The sequence below is a fragment of the Dasypus novemcinctus genome, chromosome X (assembly GCF_030445035.2).
Source record: "Dasypus novemcinctus isolate mDasNov1 chromosome X, mDasNov1.1.hap2, whole genome shotgun sequence".
NCBI classification, from domain to species: Eukaryota; Metazoa; Chordata; class Mammalia; order Cingulata; family Dasypodidae; genus Dasypus; species Dasypus novemcinctus.
Window position 1 is genome coordinate 89,405,256 of NC_080704.1, and position 17,887 is coordinate 89,423,142.

Below are 17,887 nucleotides of genomic sequence, written 5' to 3' on the forward strand. Positions count from 1 at the left end.
GGATAGTACATTTGTTACAATTGATACACAAATATTGAAACATTGCTAGTAAACATGGTCAGTAGTTTACATTTTGGTTTACATTTGAACCTTATACTTTAATAGATTTTAATGACATTTGACGTGGTCTGTATCCTTCCTTGCAGGATTATATAGAACAGTTCCATTACCCCATAAATATCCTGTGTTACATCTAATTTAGTCCTCCCTCCCTCTCCCCTCGAGACCCACGGTAACCACCAAGATTAACTCAGATTCATATTTATTTGCAGCAACATTGAGGACTTAACATACTGGCTTGTTGTCCCCAATTAGGCACTGACTATGCTCTCAAGAGACTCCCACCCTCTATTTGAGATCATAGCAGGATTTTGCAGGATGGAAATTCAACACCTTTCTGCTCATTGTTTGAATCTCCACCCTCTGAAACAACACACTATGACAAGATGAATGCTACACACTCCCTAGAAGCCTTCCCCAGGTGATCCTTGTCCTGTATGCCACCCCACATCCAGTACCCTACACCAGTAACCCTCCCCTGCCCCCCTGCCATATTTGCCAAAAGAACATTCCCAATGTTGTAGTTTTAGCCACAGACCTGTAAATCCCCAGAGTTCACCTGCTCCTTCCTCCAAACCTTCCTTCAGTTCCATGTACAGCCCAAACCCCCCACCCTACTCCCTTCACAGACCAGCACCGCCAAACTCAATAGTATCACTGCGCCACTGTCATACCAATCCACTGCACAAATACACTCTTCCACCTTATCATAGACTTGGCCCATAAGAATATTGGTTCACAACCCTCCACTCCCTTTCTGTTTCCTATAAATCTGTCTTCCAGACTCTAACTCTGTGAGTCTGTTCAGGTTTCTAAATACGTATCAGTGAGGTCATGTAATATTTGTCCTTCAGTGCCTGGCTTCCTTCACTCAAGATAAGGTCTTCAAGATTCATCCATGTTATCCCATGTGTTAATACCACATTCCTTCTTACAGTGAGTAATATTCCATCATATGTGTTTACCACAATTTGCTTATCCATCATTTCGTTGATGGACATTTGCCAATTATTGGCAATAGAGAATAATTCTGCTATGAAAATTCGTGTGCATATATATGATCATGTTCCTTTTTTCATTTCTTCTGGATATGTACCCATCAGTGGGATTGCTGGATCATATGGCAGTTCTATAGTTAGCATCCTGAGGAACTGCAAAACTATCTGGAAGTGGATAACTGTTCCCTTTATTCCACATCCTCTCCCCCACTTGTAGTCCTCTGTTTTTTAATACCTACCAGTCTAACAGTTGTAAGATAATATCTCATTTTATTTTTGACTTGCATTTCACTTATAGTGACATTGGGCATGTTTTCATATGCTTTTTAGCCATTTTTATTTCTTCTTTGGAGAAGAGTCTATTCAAATTGCTTGCTCATTTTTTAAATGGGTTCTTTGTCTTTTTATTTTTGAGGTATAGGATTTCTTTATATATGCTGGATATTAGGCCCGCATCAGATATATGGTTACTAAATATTTTCTCTATTTGGGTAGGCTGCCTTTTCACTCTTGATAAAGTCCTTTGAAGTGCAAAAGTGTTTAAATGTGAAGAGGTCCCATTTATCTATTTTTTGTTTCATTGTTAGTGCTTTGCAAGTAAAGTTCATGAAAACATTTCCTAATAAAAGATCCTGTAGATGCTTTCCTACATTATCTTTTAGAAGCTTTATGATCTTGGCTTTTATGTTTATATCTTTGATCCATCTTTAGTTAATTTTTGTGTAAAGTGTGAGGTGGTATCCCTGTCTCATTCTTTGGGATATGGATACCCAGTTCTCAATACCATTTGTTTAGGAGGCCATTCTCTCCCAGGTGAGTGGGCTTGGGTGCCTCACCAAATATCAGGTGACTGTATATGTGTGGATCTATATCAGAACTCTCAGTTTGGTTCCATTTGTCATTATACCTATCCTTTTGCCACAGCCATGCATTTGTGATCAATGTAGCATTATAATGTGTTTTGAAGTCAGGTAGTGTGATTCCTCTGGTATCATATTATTTTTTCAATATTTCTTTGGCTATTCCAGGCCCCTTGCCCTTCCAAATGAATTTTATTGTTGTCTTTTCCAGGTCAGTAAAAATTGCTTTAGTAATTTTTATTGGGATTGTGTTAAATCTGTAAGTCAGTTAGGTAGGATAAATATTTTACTGATGTTTAGTCTTCCTAACCATGAACAGAGAACATTCTTCATTTAAGTCTTCTTTGCTTTCCCTTAACAGTGTTGTATAGTTTTCTATATAAGTCATTTACTTCTTTATTTAAATTTATTCCCAGGTATTGGATTCTTTTAGCTGCTGTAGTAAATGATTTCATTCTCAGATTGCTCATTATTGATATACAGAAATGCTACTGATTTATGCAAATTAATCTTACAACCTGCCAATTTACTGAACTCATTTATAAGCTCTGGAAACTTTGTTGTAGATTTCTCAAGACTTTCTATGAATAGGATCGTGTCGTCAGCAAACAATGAAATTTTTATTTCTTCCTTTACAATTTGGATGCATTTTATATATTTTTCTTGATTAAGTGCTTGAACAAGTACTCTAACACAATGTTAAATAAGTGCAGTGAAAGTGGGCAACCTTCTCTTGTTCCCAATCTTAAAGGGAAAACATTTAGGATTTTGCCATTGAATATGATGTTAGCTGTGCATTTTTCATATATTCCCTTTATCATTTTGAGGATGTTTCCTTCTATTCCTTCCTGTCTTTAGAAGTCTTTTTTTTTAACCAGGAAAGGGTGCTATATTTTATTGAATGCTTTTTCTGCATCAATAGAGATAGTCATGTGATTTTTATCCTTTGATATATTAATGTGGTGTATTACACTGATTGATTTTGTCATGTTGAACCATCCTTGCATACCAGGGATGAAACCCACATAATCATGTTGCATAACCCGTTTGGTGTGTTTTTGAATATGATTAACAAATATTTTGTGGAGGATTTTAGCATCTAGTTAGATTAAAGAGATTGGTCTATAGTTTTCCTTTCTTGTGGAGCCTTTGTGTGCCTTTGGTATTAGGGTGATGTTGGCATCATAGAATGAGTTAGGTAATGTTCCCACCACTTCTATTATCTGAAATAGTTCAAGGTGGACTGGTGTTAGTTCTTTCCAGAATGCATGGTAGAATCCACCTGTGAAGCCATCTGGTCCTGGGTTCTTCTTATTTGGGAGGATTTAATGACTAATTCAATCTCTTTATTGTGATCGGCCTGCTGAGTTCATCCATTTCTTCTTTCCTCAATGTCGGCTGTTTGTGTGTTTCTAGAAATTTGTCCACTTCCTCCAATTTATCCATCTTGTGGGCATACAATTATTCAAAGTATCCTCTTATGATACACTTTATTTCTATGGGGTAAGTAGTGATATCACTTTCCTTGTTTCTTTATTTTTTATCCCCGCCCCCATGACTTTTTCCGTGCCTGTGTCCATTAGCTGTACATTCTTCTGTGTCTGTATTTTATTTTATTTAATTTCCCCTCCCCCCTTGGGGCTTGCTTGCTGTTTGCTCTCTGTGTCCACTCGCTGTGACCTTTTCTGAGTTTTCGCTTGTCTCCCTTCTTTTTGTTGTGTCACCTTGCTGAGTCTGATCTCCGCAGTGTCTGTGGGCTGGGCGGTGCATTGCAGTGTGCAGGCGAGCCTGCCCTCACAAGGAGGCTCCAGGATGTGAACCAAGGGCCTTCCATATGGTAGACAGGAGCTCATCTTATTAAGTCACAGCTGCTTCCCCCTCCCTGATTTCTTATTTGATATATTTGCATAGTCTCTCTTTTCTTCTTTGTTAGTCTAGCTAAGAGTTTGTCAGTTTTATTAATCTTCATGAACAGCAAAATTTTGGTTTTATTTATTTTTTCTTGTGCATTCTTGTTTTCAATTTCATTTACCTCTGCTCTATTCTTTATTATTTCCTTCATTCTACTTCTTTAGGGTTAGTTTGTTGTTCTTTTTCTAATTCCTCCAGGTGTACAGTTAGGTCTTTGATTTTAGCTCTTTCTTCTTTTTTACAATAGACCTTTATGGCTATGAATTCTCTCTCAGTAAAGCATTTGCTGCATCCCGTAGGTTTTGTTGTCATTTTCGTCTGTTTCAAGGTAATTACAGATTTCTTTTGAGATTTCCTCCTTGACCCACTGTTTGTCTAAGAATGTGTTGTTTAACTTCCATAGAAGTTTGCTCAGTCTGGTTCTCTGGCCCTTACTGTTTCCAGTTTCGTTCCATTGTGATCAGATAAATTACTTTGTATAATTTCAATCTTTCTGCATTCATTGATTGTTGTTCTATGGCCTAGCATGTGGTCTATCCTGGAGAATGATCCAAGTGTACTTCAGAAGAATGTATATCCCACTATATTGGCTGTAATATTCTGTATATATCTATTAGGTTCAGATCTTCTAATGTATTGTTCAAAGTCTTTGTTTCTTTATTGGTTGTTTGTCAGGATGTTCTGTCTAATGGTGATAATGGTTTATTAAAATCCCCCACAATAATTGTAGAGGCAAGTATTTCTATTTAGTTTTTCAGTGTTTCCCACATATATTCTCAGGCACTCTGGTTAGGTGCATAAATGTTATGATTGCTCTTTCTTCTTGATAGATTACCCCTTTTATTACTATATAGTGTCCTTCTTTGTCTCTCTTTTTTACTTTGTCTCTTACAGTAGTTTTGCATTTAATGTCTATTTTCTCTGATACAAGTATAGCTACTCCCAGTCTGTTTGGGTTATTGTTTTCATGTAAAATTGTTTTCCAGCCATTCACTTTCAGCATCCTTGCATCCCTGCGTCTAAAGTGGGTTTCTTTTATACAGCATATAATAGGTCATATTTCCTTATCCATTCTGTCAGTCTGTTTCTCTTCACTGGTGAGTTTGATCCATTAATATTTAATGTTATTACTGTCAAGGAATTGCTTACATTAGCCATATTTTCTTTATTTATGTGTGCTATATGTTGTTTTTATTTCTATTTTTATCTTTTTAGTTGTTCTAACACACTCCTCCACTCCTCCAACTCTTTCTCCTGTAATTTTTTTTTCCTTTTGACCTACAGAACTCCTTTTAGTATTTCTTGAAGAGCAGGCTTCTTATTAACATACTGTCTTATTTTCTGTTTATCTGTGAGTATTTTGCATTCTCCCTCATTTTTGATTGCCAGATTTGCTGGATAGAGACTTCTTAGTTGTTTTTTTTTTTTTTATTTTAACTCCTTAACTATGTCAAACTACTGCCTTCCTGCTTCCCTGGTTTCACCTGAGAAATCAGCATGTAATCTTATTGAGCTTCCCTTGTATGTGATGGTTCTCTTTTTTCTTGCTGCTTTCAGCATTCTCTTTTTGTCTTGAGCATTAGACAATTTGATAAGTATATATCTTGGAGTAGGCTGGTTAAGATTTATACTGTTTGGGGTGAGCTGCACTTCCCTGACATATACATCCATGTTCCTCAATAGCATTGGGTAGTTTGCAGCCATTATTTTCTCCAACAGTCATTCTGCCCCCTTTCCCTTCTCTTCTCCCTCTAGGATTCCTGTAATCCATATGTTCGTGCATTTCATGTTGTCATTCAAATCCCTAAGTCCATGCTGTATTTTTTTTCTTTTTATCTATCTGTTTTACTATCTGTCTGATTTCAGATAGTACGTACTGTCTTCCACATTGTGGATTCTTTCTTCTGCCTGTTCAAATCTGCTATTATGTACTTCCAGTGTATTTTTGATTACTTGGATTGTGCTCTTCATCACCATCATATCTGCTATCTTTTTATGTATATTTACAATTTCCTCAGTATGTTCTCCCAGTGTCCTCTTAACATAATTAATCTCTTCCTTTACTTCATTAAGTTGATTAATGATATTTGTTTGTACATCACTGATTCGTTGTTCCATATTCTACATCTCATCGTAGTTTTTAGTTTGTTCATTGGACTGGGCCATGTCTATTTCTTAGTCTGGCTTGTAATTTTTTGTTGGTGTCTAGGCATCTGCTTATCTCTATGGGTTTATTCAGTTGAGTAGCTTCTCTGTCTACTCTAGTGCTTTATTTTGTTGTTATTTTTGTGTGTATGGTAATGTTTCACTTTGACACTTTATTCCTCATATTGTATCTCATTGCTGTTGTCTATGTTCCCTTAAAAACTTTAGGACCAGAGGAAAAAAAAAGCAATAAGAAGAGAAAAAGAATAATGGTAATAATAATAGTAGAAGAGGAACTGTACAAGGTCTAGGAAAATGAGTAATTAACATGAGTAAGAAATACAGAAGAACAAGAATAAACAAGTGGTATAGAAAGAATGAAACAAGACCAAACAAAAAGAGGTGGAATGAAAGAAAAGCAACAGAAAACAGATGATATAAGATGAAGGAGAGAAAAGAAATAATGTAGGTAGGAAAAAATTTGTAAACAAAAAAAATGGAAAAAAGGAACATGAAGCACAACAAACAAGACACAAGACAGCAGCAACTAATTTAAAATGGAGAAAGAAAGAAGTAAAAGAAAAGAAACAAAAGCATCAAAAAACAACCTTTCCTCTTAGACCCATAAGGATCTTCTCAGGCTGCCAGTCTTCATTAATCAATCACCCTGCTGTCTGCCCTCTGTAGGTTTTGAACCTGGTGTTAGTGAGTAAAATAAGGAAAATTTAATAAAGGACATTCCCCCGTCATAAACTTTCAGTTGAATGACCAATAACCCAGTGGATGACTTCTCTAAGAAGAGCCTGGAATCGAACCAGGGACCTTTTATATGCAAAGAAGGAATTCTTCTACTGAGCTCAAGTGTCTCCTTAGATTAGTTAACCTTTCAGAAGGCTATCCAACCCCTTTCCCTTGGCCAGGTTAGATTCCTTGCAGTTTTCCAGAGTCCTGCTGATTAGGCAAGTCTCTGTCCTTGCCTCCTCTCTAATCTAATTCTTCTCTTTACCTGGGCAGCTTGGCATGACAGCCTGCCTGAGGAGATCCCCCTCCCTTCTTGCTGTCAAGTCAGGGTCCCTTCAAAAGGGACTCAGTTGGCCAAACTCACCACAAATAAACCTATCTCCACCTTCCCAGACCCCTCTTCCTCCCAGGGAATTTGCCCTCACACTGCATTCTGAGTAGGGAGACATGGGCTATTTGCCCTAAGTTTGGGTTTTATATGATGCTTCCAGCCACAGGGCCAAGGAACTCACAGTTTTCCTTTGGCTTCTTTATCTTTCCATTACCCTCCTAGTTGCCTCAAAGCATCTTCCCATTCAATATATATCCAAAACAGTTGGCTGGGAGGAAGACATCTGCCCTCATCTCAGATGCAATTCACTGTGAGTTTTACCCTAGTTTAATATCTTGAGGGGGGGAGGAGAGACCTTCCCACTGGCCAGGAAGTTTAATAATTCACTATTGTTTAGGCTTCTTCCTCTCAGCCCCCTTACTCTCCTGGGCATTGTGAAGCAGCATCCGGGTCTCTTGTACCCCAAAACAGGTCCCAAAGGCAATCTTTGGCTCTTTCTCCATTGTTTTAGTGAGAGCTGAGCCTTATCTGCCTAACTCAATGGCCATGTTCCCACAGTTTTGTTGTGTGTTCATCTTGTACCCAGACACTTTGGTGGATTTGTTTATTAGCTATAGTAGTTTTGCTGTTGATTTTTTGGGATTTGATATATATAGGATCATGTCATCTGCAAATAGGATAAGTTTTACTTGTTCCCTTCCAGTGTGGATGGCTTTACTTTTCTTGCCTAATGGCTCTAATTAGAACTTCCATTACTATGTTGAGTAACAGTGATGACGTTGAACATCCTTGTCTTACTTCACATTGTAAAGGGAAAATTTTCAGTCTTTCACTGTTAACTATGAGTTTTCAGTGGGATTTTTATAAATGTCCTTCTTATGTTGAGGAAGTTTATTTCTATTCCTATTTTTCTAAGGGTTTTTTCATGAAAAAGATGCTAAATTTAATAAAATTCATTTTCTGTGCCGTTGAGATAACCATGTGCTTTTTCCCTTCATTTTGTTGATGTGATGCATTACATGAATTGATGTACTTACGTTGAATCGCCCTTGCATATCTGGAATAAAACCAACCTGATTATAATGTATAAGTCTTTTGATGTATTGTTGGATTCAACTTTAAAGTTTTGTGCTGAGAATTTTTGCATCTATTTTCAAAGAGAAATTGATCTTTAATTTTTTTCTTGTAGTATCTTTATTTGGCTTTGTTATTAGGGTACTGTCAACCTAATAGAATGTGTTAGTTAGTGTTTCCTTCTCTTAAATTTTGGGAAGAGTTTGAGCAGGATTTGTATTAATTCTTCTTGGAATGATTGGTAGAATTCACCTGTGAAGCCATCTTTTCATGTGCTATTCTTTGTTGGGAGGTGTTTGATGAATGATTGAATAACTTTACTTGTAATTGGACTGTTGAAGTCTTCTATTTCTTGAAGAGTCAATGTTGGTGGTTCAAATATATCTAGAAATTTGTCCAGTTCATTTATGTTGTCTAATTAGTTAGCATACAGTTGTTTGTAGTATCTTCTTACGATCTTTTTTTTATTTCTGTAGTGTCAATAGGAATGTCCCTTCTTTCATTTATGATTTTATTTATTTGCCACTTTTTTCTGTTTTACTTTGTCAGTTTAGCAAAAAGCTTGTCAATGTTATTAATTTTCAAAGGACCAATTTTGATTTTGTTAATCCTCTCTATTGTTTTTTATTTATTTCATTTATCTCTGCTCTAATTTTTTTGAGTTGGAAAGTCAACTTAATTTACATGTGTTCCTCTTCAAAATACTGTAACTGATAACTTCCACAAAAACATTACATAGTTTTAACCTTTTTGCACAAAACCGTATTATGGGATGAACAAGTAACCTCACAAGAAGTTCTAAGACATAAAAACAAAACTAAACAAAACAACTTATCAGGCATATATGCTCTATTGCCAAACAGAATGAAGAATTAAACTCACATACCTTAATGTTTTCACCAAGAAAATGGAAACATGATAATATTTGGAGGTAAATCCTTCACAATAAAACATAGTCTTTTTACATACTATAGCATAATTGTGATAGTTTCGGATTGCACTTGAAGGCTTACATTTATACTGATTTTAAAATGTCATTATTATAATAAGGGCACAGTCTTTCCTACGTAGATTTTTTTTTAAGATTTATTTATTTATTTATTTCTCTCCCCTTCCCCCCCACCCTGGTTGTCTGTTCTCTGTGTCTATTTGCTGCATCGTCTTTGTTCACTTCTGTTGTTGTCAGCGGCACGGGAATCTGTGTTTCTCTTTGTTGCGTAATCTTGCTACATCAGCTCTCAGTGTGTGCAGCACCATTCTTGGGCAGGCTGCACTTCCGCACTGTGTGGCTCTCCTTACGGGGCGCTCTCCTTATGGGGCACACTCCTTGCGCGTAGGGCTCCCCCACGTGGGGACACTCCTGCATGGCAGGGCACTCGTTGCGTGCATCAGCACTGCAGCATGGGCCAGCTCCACACGGGTCAAGGAGGCCCGGGATTTGAACCGTGGACCTCGCATGTGGTAGACGGATGCTCTAACCACAGGGCCAAGTCTGCCGCCCTACATAGATTTTTGTACCAATGAAATTATGGACTGGAAAATCAATAAAATAACAAATGCATGAAAGCACTTAAAACAAAATACAATCATCATGTTACTGAATTGCAAAATTACAATTCTCGAAATTAGGGATTACTGCTCCTCAGTAGTTACTTTAAATTTGACTTTTCCATAGCTGAGACAATGTATATTCAAAATATTTAACCAAAAAGTTTTAAATTACCTATTTATCATTTTTTATGTAATAGTTTTCAAAATCCTTTAAATTTTACCTAGGGAGATAATCACTCCCACATTCTAGCTAAGTCATAAGAAGCATCAAAAATTGGGGGAAAACAATAACAAGAACAACAGACTTATTCCTTAGAAGTGTGAAAAAGGAAAATCTCTTAACATAGACATGACATCTTGATCCATTTTAACAGTTTTTACCACAGCAACGTTTCTCATTTATGAATAGTTACTGCCTCTTTTGTATTAATCTGACTTTTTTGTAATGACACTACAAGTGTAACGTTAAAAAAAACCCTCAGGTAAATAGAAACTCTTATTTTATTGTCAGCTTTACATTTTTCAAGAGCATGGTTGGCCACCAAAAATATCTGTGTTCCAATAATGACTGAAGTAATAACTTCTGCTTGACTCCTGAGTTTCCATTTACCCCATGGATCTTCCCACCCAAAGAATGAAAGTAATACAATTGCAGTTGAGTTTCTTATTATCAATGGCTCTCTCATCATATTTCTTACAGATCCAATAAGATTTATTATGTAAGATTTAACTTCTGGTTTCTCTCTGAATTCCACAATTCCCTGCTTTGTTCTCCAGACAGTATTCTTAAAAAAGTGCAGTATTGCTGTATTAGTCAGCCAAAGGGTTGCTGATGCAAAAAGCAGTAATCTGTTGGCTTTCTTAAAAGGGTATTTATTTGGGGTAAAAGCTTACAGGCCATACAGCATAAGTTACTTCCCTCAGCAAAGTCTGTTGCCACGTGTTGTAGCAAGATGGCTGCTGAAATCTGCAAGGGTTCAGGCTTCTTCCCCTTAAAGCTCCATGGTCCCAGCTTCTTCCAGTATCAGCTGTAGGTTGGGATAACTCTGGTCTCTTTCCTGGGGTTCATTTCTCTCCAGGCTCAGCTGCTCTGCTCACTCTACAAGGCCAGCTGTAAACCATCAGGTGAATGGATCTTCTTTCTTCTTGAGACCTCTGTATGTCTAATGGAGCCATCTTTCTTTCCTCATGTATCTGCTTCTCTGTGTATTTACTTCCTAGGCCTCCAGCATTAAAATTCTACAACTGTCTCCTCTGCTATGCTGCTTTCTTTGAGTACCTGCCCCCTTGGTATCTGTATTAGTCAGCCAAAAGGGGTGCTGATGCAAAATACTGGAAATTGGTTTTTATAAAGGGTATTTATTTGGGGTAGGAGCTTACGAGTACCAGGCCATAAAGCATAAGTAACTTCCCTCACCAAAGTCTATTTCTACGTGTTGGAGCAAGATGGCTGCTGACGTCTGTGAGGGTTCAGGCTTCCTGTGTTCCTCTGGGCTCAGCAACTGTTTTCTTCACAAGGTCAGCTGTAGAATACCAGGCAAATGGCTCTGTCTCTTTCCCCGGGGCTCCAGCTTAAGATTTCAACATCAGACTCCAACATCAAATCTCCAATATTAAGAACCTGCAATTCTGTCCTTTGCCATGACTTTTATCTGTGAATCCCCACCCACCAAGGGACAGGGACTCAGTGCCCTAATGTCGTGGCCCAATTAAAGCCCTAATCATAGCTCAGTCAGGCCCAGGTACAGATCAGATTATAAACATAATCCAGTATCTATTTTTGGAATTCATATCCATATCAAACTGCTACAGTATCCTACTGATGTGACCCAATTAAAGCCTTGGTCATAATTTAATCAAGAGTGAAACCTCTGAATCCAATACAATCTAATATACCTAGAGGAACAGACCGATTTACAAACATAATTCAATATCTACTTTTGGAATTCGAAAATTGTACGAAACTGCTACAGTTACGATGGCATTGATGTAGAGCAGGGCCACCTGCAGCAGTAAGTGCAGGGTAAAGGCCATGGCTACCACAACTGCTCTGTGCCCAACCTGTAAGTTTTTAGAATTTCTTTGCTTCTTCATGCTTTGTGGTTACTTTGGTATTATTTTATCTAGCTCCAGCAGGTGTGCAGTTAGATCTTTAATTTTAACTCTGTTGTCTTTAGTTTCGTCGGCATCTGTGGCTATACATTTTCTTATCATCACTGCCTTTGCTGCATCTCATAAGTTTTTTTTTAATTTAAAAAATTAAGTTTATCATCATACATGAACATACATAATAAGTGTATAGCGAAAGTTGTGAACTTACAGAACAAACATGCTTGTCATCATACAGAGCTCTCATATATTACCCTACCACCAACACCTTGCATTGTTGTGAAATAATTGTTACAAACTATGAAAGAGTGTTCCATAAGTTTTGATATGTTGTGTTCTCATTATCAGTCATCTCAAGATATTTACTGATTGCTTTTGCAATTTCATCTTAGACCCACTGATTTAAGAGGGTATTATTTAACTTGCATATATTTGTGAATTTTCCTGTTTTCTATTGTTGATTTCCAGCTTCATTCCATTATTGTCAGAGAAGATGCTTTGTATGATTTCAGTCATTCCGAATTTATTGAGACTTGTTTCATGACCCACCATTTGCTCTATCCTAGAGAATGATCCATGTGCACCTAAGAAGAATGTATATCCTCCTTTTTGGAAGGTAGTGTTCTGTATATGTCTGTCATGTCATGTTCAGTTATCATATTCAAATTCTCCATGTACTTATTGATCTTCTGTCTGGATGTTATATCTATTGATGAGAATGGTGCATTTAAGTCTCTATTATTGTAGCGGCGTCTAATTTTCCCTTCAATTTTGGCAGTATTTGCCTCATGGATTTTGGGATACCGTGGTTTGATGCATAAATGTTTATGATTGTTATTTCTTCTTAAAGGATTGCCCCCCTTTATTAATATATATTGCCTTTGTAAATCTTAAAACTGCTTTTCATTTAAAGTATTTTGTTGGGTATGAGTATGGCTACCTCAGCTCTTTTTTGGTTACTATTTGCTTGGAATATCATTTTACAACCTTTCATTGTCAAACTATTTGTGTCTTTGGGGCTAGGGTGCATCTCTTATAATCAACATCTAGTTGGATCATGCTTTTTTTATCCATTCTGCCAACCTGTGTCTTTAAATAGGTGAGTTTAATCCATTGACTTTCAGTGTTATTATTCTAAAGGCAGTACTTACTCAAGCCATTTTGTTCTTTGGTTTTTATCTGTAATATCCTTTTGTTGTCTCTTATTTTTTTGCAACCTCCTTTTCTGTATAAATGATCTTTTGTGATATATCTCACTGATCCCTTTCTCACTTCTGTTTCTGTGTTTTTAAAAAATGCTTTCTTTGTGTTTATCCTGGGGGTTTTATTGCACAACCTACATCTATATTCTACCAGTTTGAAAATATACCAACTTAGCTTCAACAGCATACACGGTCTCTGCTCCCATTTCCTTCTGTTTTCTCTCTTAAGTTATTTTTGTCTCACATTACCTCTTTATATTTTTTCACATTATTTATGAGGAATTACGCCTTTTTCTTGTTCAATTGTATTATGATTCTTATATGAGTTAAAGAGTAGAGATATATGTTGAGGATGTAGTACTTTTGGGTTTGCATTTATTTAGCTTCTTAGTTACCCTTACTGATGGTCTTCATTTCTTCACACAGCTCCAAGCTTCTCTTTCCTGTCTTTTCTTGTTAACCTACAGAACTCTCTTTATTAGTTTTTGCAGGGCAGATATCTAGTTGGCAAACTCCCTCTATTTCTGTTGATTTGTGAATACTTGACCTCCATCTTTTTTGAATGACATTTTGGTAGATAAAGAATTTTTAGCTGGCAGTTTTTCTCTTTCAGAACCTTAAATATTTAATAGCACTGTCTTCTCACCTCCATGGTTTCTGATAAGAAATCTGCACTTTATCTTATTGAGGATCCATTCTATGTGATGAATTGCTTTTCTCTAGCTGCTTTCAGAATTTAGTCTTCATCTTTGGCATTTGTCATTCTGATTAGTATGGTCTTAAGGTACGTCTATTAGGATTTATTCTGTTTGGACAACATTGCATCTCTTGGATATGTATGTTTGTGTTTTTCATAAGAGTTGGGAAGTTTTTGGTCATCATTTCCAGAATTATTCTTTCTTCTCCATTTCCCTTCTCTTCTTATTCGGTGATACCCATCATGCATATCTTTGTTAACTTTGTGCTGTCTCTTAAATCCATGTGACACTGCTCACATTTTTCTCTTCTTTTCTTTACCTGTCCTACTGACTGAACCATTTCAATGGTCCTGTCTTATATTTCACTCATTCTTTCTAACTGCTGTTATATGCCTCTAGTGTATTTTAACCTCTACTGTTGTTCTTACATTCCCATAATTTCTGTTGTTTCTTTTTACACTTTCAAACTCTTCATGCTCACACATTGTTTCCTTAATATTCTTTATCTCTTTATGCATATTTTCCTTCCTCTTTTTGATTTGATTTAAATTCTTTGGAACATCTTTGATGAGTTGTTACAACTTCTGAGTCTCCTCTAAAGTTTAATATGTTCCCTTGACTGTGCCATGTCTTCCTATTTCTTGGTATGACTTATGATTTTATGCCGTTGTCTAGGCATCTTATTCTCTTGATGGCTTAACTCTGAATGTCCGTTTGTCCCTCTTGTCTTGCGTTTTATTGTTGATTGGCTTTGTGGTAAAGTTTTTCTTTGATGCTTGGTATAATTTATTCTAAACTATTAGAATAGCCTGTGTTTAACTGTTTAGAATTTTTCAACTCTTCTTCATCTGATTCTTGCTCTGGATATGCTTTGCAGTTTTTAAGATTGCACATTTGTGCAATTATTTCACATCCAGGAGAAAGTTTTTCCTTCTCTGTTCTTTCTCTGGCAATCTTGATGTGTTCTGTTTCTTTTTGTGCAGCTTTTCTCCCCAGCTCCTATGATATGTTTAAATTTTCTCCCTTACTCAGTACCCCACTTTCCTTACAGGTTTCAGTTCTGGAAACCATCCCAGAACTGAAGTTTACCCCGCACCCTCCTTTTTTTTTTCTTTAGGAATCTTCCCTGCTTCCAGTTTCTTTTCTGTTAGGGTATCCCATACTGGAGAGCCAGATGGGTCAATCCAGAAATGTGTTTTACTTCAGAAAAGTCTTTCTTGCCTTTAGGTAGGTGGTCCAATCAACTGAAACTACATTGTTTACAACAGTTCTTACCAGCCTTACTATGGTGGTCTACCCCTCTCAACCTCAGGGTGCTTTTGCGTGCACTTCTCCTCAGTGGCTCATTTTCTACCCTGGTTCTCCTTGGACATAAGTCTCTGTGCCTGGCTACATGTGGAGATTAACTCACTGCTCTGATTCAGTCTACAGTCTCTCTCTACAGTGAGGTGGACCCAGGGCCATGCTGCCTCTATGTAGCTCCCAAGCCATACATAACAACTGACTGAGAGGGGATGCATGGTTCAGGATGGACTTTTCCTACCTGAGATTTTTCTTTTTCTTTCATTTGGCATTTCTAGATTTGTTCTTCAGTATCTACAGTCCTCCAGAATTCAAAGCAAGTAGAGTTTGCCCTTTTATTAACAAACTCTGGGAACACTTTTTCAAGGGATGTTCACATTGCCATGTTGATGACATTCTGTTATGCTAAATTTTGCTAGAAGTCATACCTCATTGCTGAATTTCATGTCCCAAAACAAGTTATATTCAGAATTTCAAATTAAAGGTTATTAATCATAGAATATCAGAGTTACAGGGGGCATAAAAGGCCATCTAGTTCAACAACCCAACAAATTCTAAATTCTCCATGCAACAGGCCTAATATCCAGTTATCCAGTAAATACTTGAATAGCTCCAGCAACAAGTAACTTATTCTGTTTCCAAAGGTAGCCTGTTCTGCCTTAGGATCGCTCTATCAGAAGGTTCTTTTTATATTGAATTGAAATTTGTCTTTCTATCTTTAAGGACAGGCTGAATTATTGAAACAAAAAGGGTAAATATATATTTATATTTATTAAATTTATACTATAAATATTCTGAACTTGCTACAACAAAATACAGAATAGCTTTTAAAATACAGATATTTTTGTGAGTATAATATGGTGACACAAAAAATCCTAGGCAAACTATTTTTCATTCTGATAAGCCCATCAAGAAGTAAATGTTAATGCTCTCTATGTGATTAAGTCATCACTGACGATACTTTTTATACAAAGTTAGCTGTCACTGATCAAGGATGATATATACCTATGTACTTGAAATACTCAGTCTTTTCCATTACTAGCAGCTTATGTTCATAAATCCATTCAAGGATGCTTTTGCGCCATCTACACTAAATTCAGTGTCCATTATCTTGTTTTTGCCCTCTGGCTCTTCAGAGAAAATTCCTCTATTACTTTTCTTCACAGGAGCTCAAAGAAGGAAACATGTGTTTTACCCTAAAACGTGACATTGCAGCAATAATTTTTCAAATAATTTTTATTTTAGAAAGAATCATCGAAGATTTTTAAAAATATATCAAATCTGAGCCAAAAGAGATATGTCACTGTTAAAATACCCTTGGAATGAATAGGGTTGAAACAACCATTTGAATCTCTAAGAAGCTACTTATTGATAGTTGTTTTTTTTAATTTATTAATGTGATAGTTTTATTTTAACTCCTGTTTTGTATTTGTTTCCTCCCAATATTCCTTCTTCCCATATTATTCCTGAATTACATACACTGTCTATTTTTTGCTATATTGTTTTGACTCTTTTTTTACATTTGGTTTGGATTTGTTTGTCCAACCATATTAACAAGGTCCTTTAGAATCTGGCTTATATTTTATATTTATTTTATTGTAGCCATGTAATACTTTGCTGAATTGATTATTGCTGATTAATTAAACCTTTATATGACATTTTGGTACGTATTCAAAGTATCACTGTCTTGTATATTGCATGGCACACTTCAAAAAACCTTATCCGTTATTCTACCTCCACTTTGTGCCTACTTGTCTAACACATAATTCCTCCTGGGTCATTTTATATATTACTCTATTCATTCATTTATTTTTCAATGGGATCAAGAGACCCTTCTGAAGAATTTTATTTTCATTATTTTGAGTAAATATTAAATACATTGGTTAAAACACTTAGTAACTGGCACATTAAATGCACTACATCATTGTTAGTTCTTGTTACTATTTAATTATGCATTTAAAATCTATACTCAAAGGGTTAAAATAATAAAAATCTATACTCCATCAGTGTCATATAATTTTTATATTTTCCTTTGGAAACCATACAGATATGATTTTCTTTTCTAATTAAGCTCTGATTCAACATTCTCTTTTTTTCACATGCATGATTTATAATTCTCAGCTGTTTTCCAATGCATTGCTTCTTCTTCCTTTGATGTATCTTATATGTCAAAGAAAACATGCCAGAAGAAAAAACTGAGCACGCATCTTGTTTCACCTTTGGCCTTTCAAAAATGTACTTATTCCCAGTCCATTTTACTGCAAAGTGCCATAGATGGGCTTTCCAAAACATATCTCATGGGTCATTGAGTTTGCCAAAAAATTTTCTTCTTGTAACTCTTGCCTTAATTTTGATGTTTTTATTAAAGCAGTTATGAGATTATTCCTTGGATATATTGAACCAAGACATTATGATGGAAAAAACTCTGTCTTTTAAATGGTTTAATACTAGTTTTTGGTATCCAAAATGATAATAAAATATTAATCAATTACAACACTTTTTAACTGTTGAAATGTTCTTAAAGTGTTCACTTGTAGGTAAAAATTTAGTAGACAATATTTTCCCCCGTCTTTTTCTTCAAAAATTATAACTTAAGTAGAATCCACATATAGCCAGTTGCAATCCCTATAAAGCACACATATTTGATTATGTGTATCAATGTGTGTTATTTATTTATCCTTGCTATTTATATTAAAGGGCAATTATCTTGAGGAATTTGTTTTTAATCTTTAATATGCCCAGTGTAGCTTGGTCTTTCTAGAGATTTGGACTCAGAATTGTGTAATTTAAATTTCTTATTTGAAAATGTTCCTAACTGTAAGAGCACTAATGATGCAACAGTAATATTCTTGGTCTCCCAGCAACAGTACCCATGGTATTATGCCAAGGGAAGTGCAGAGAATGT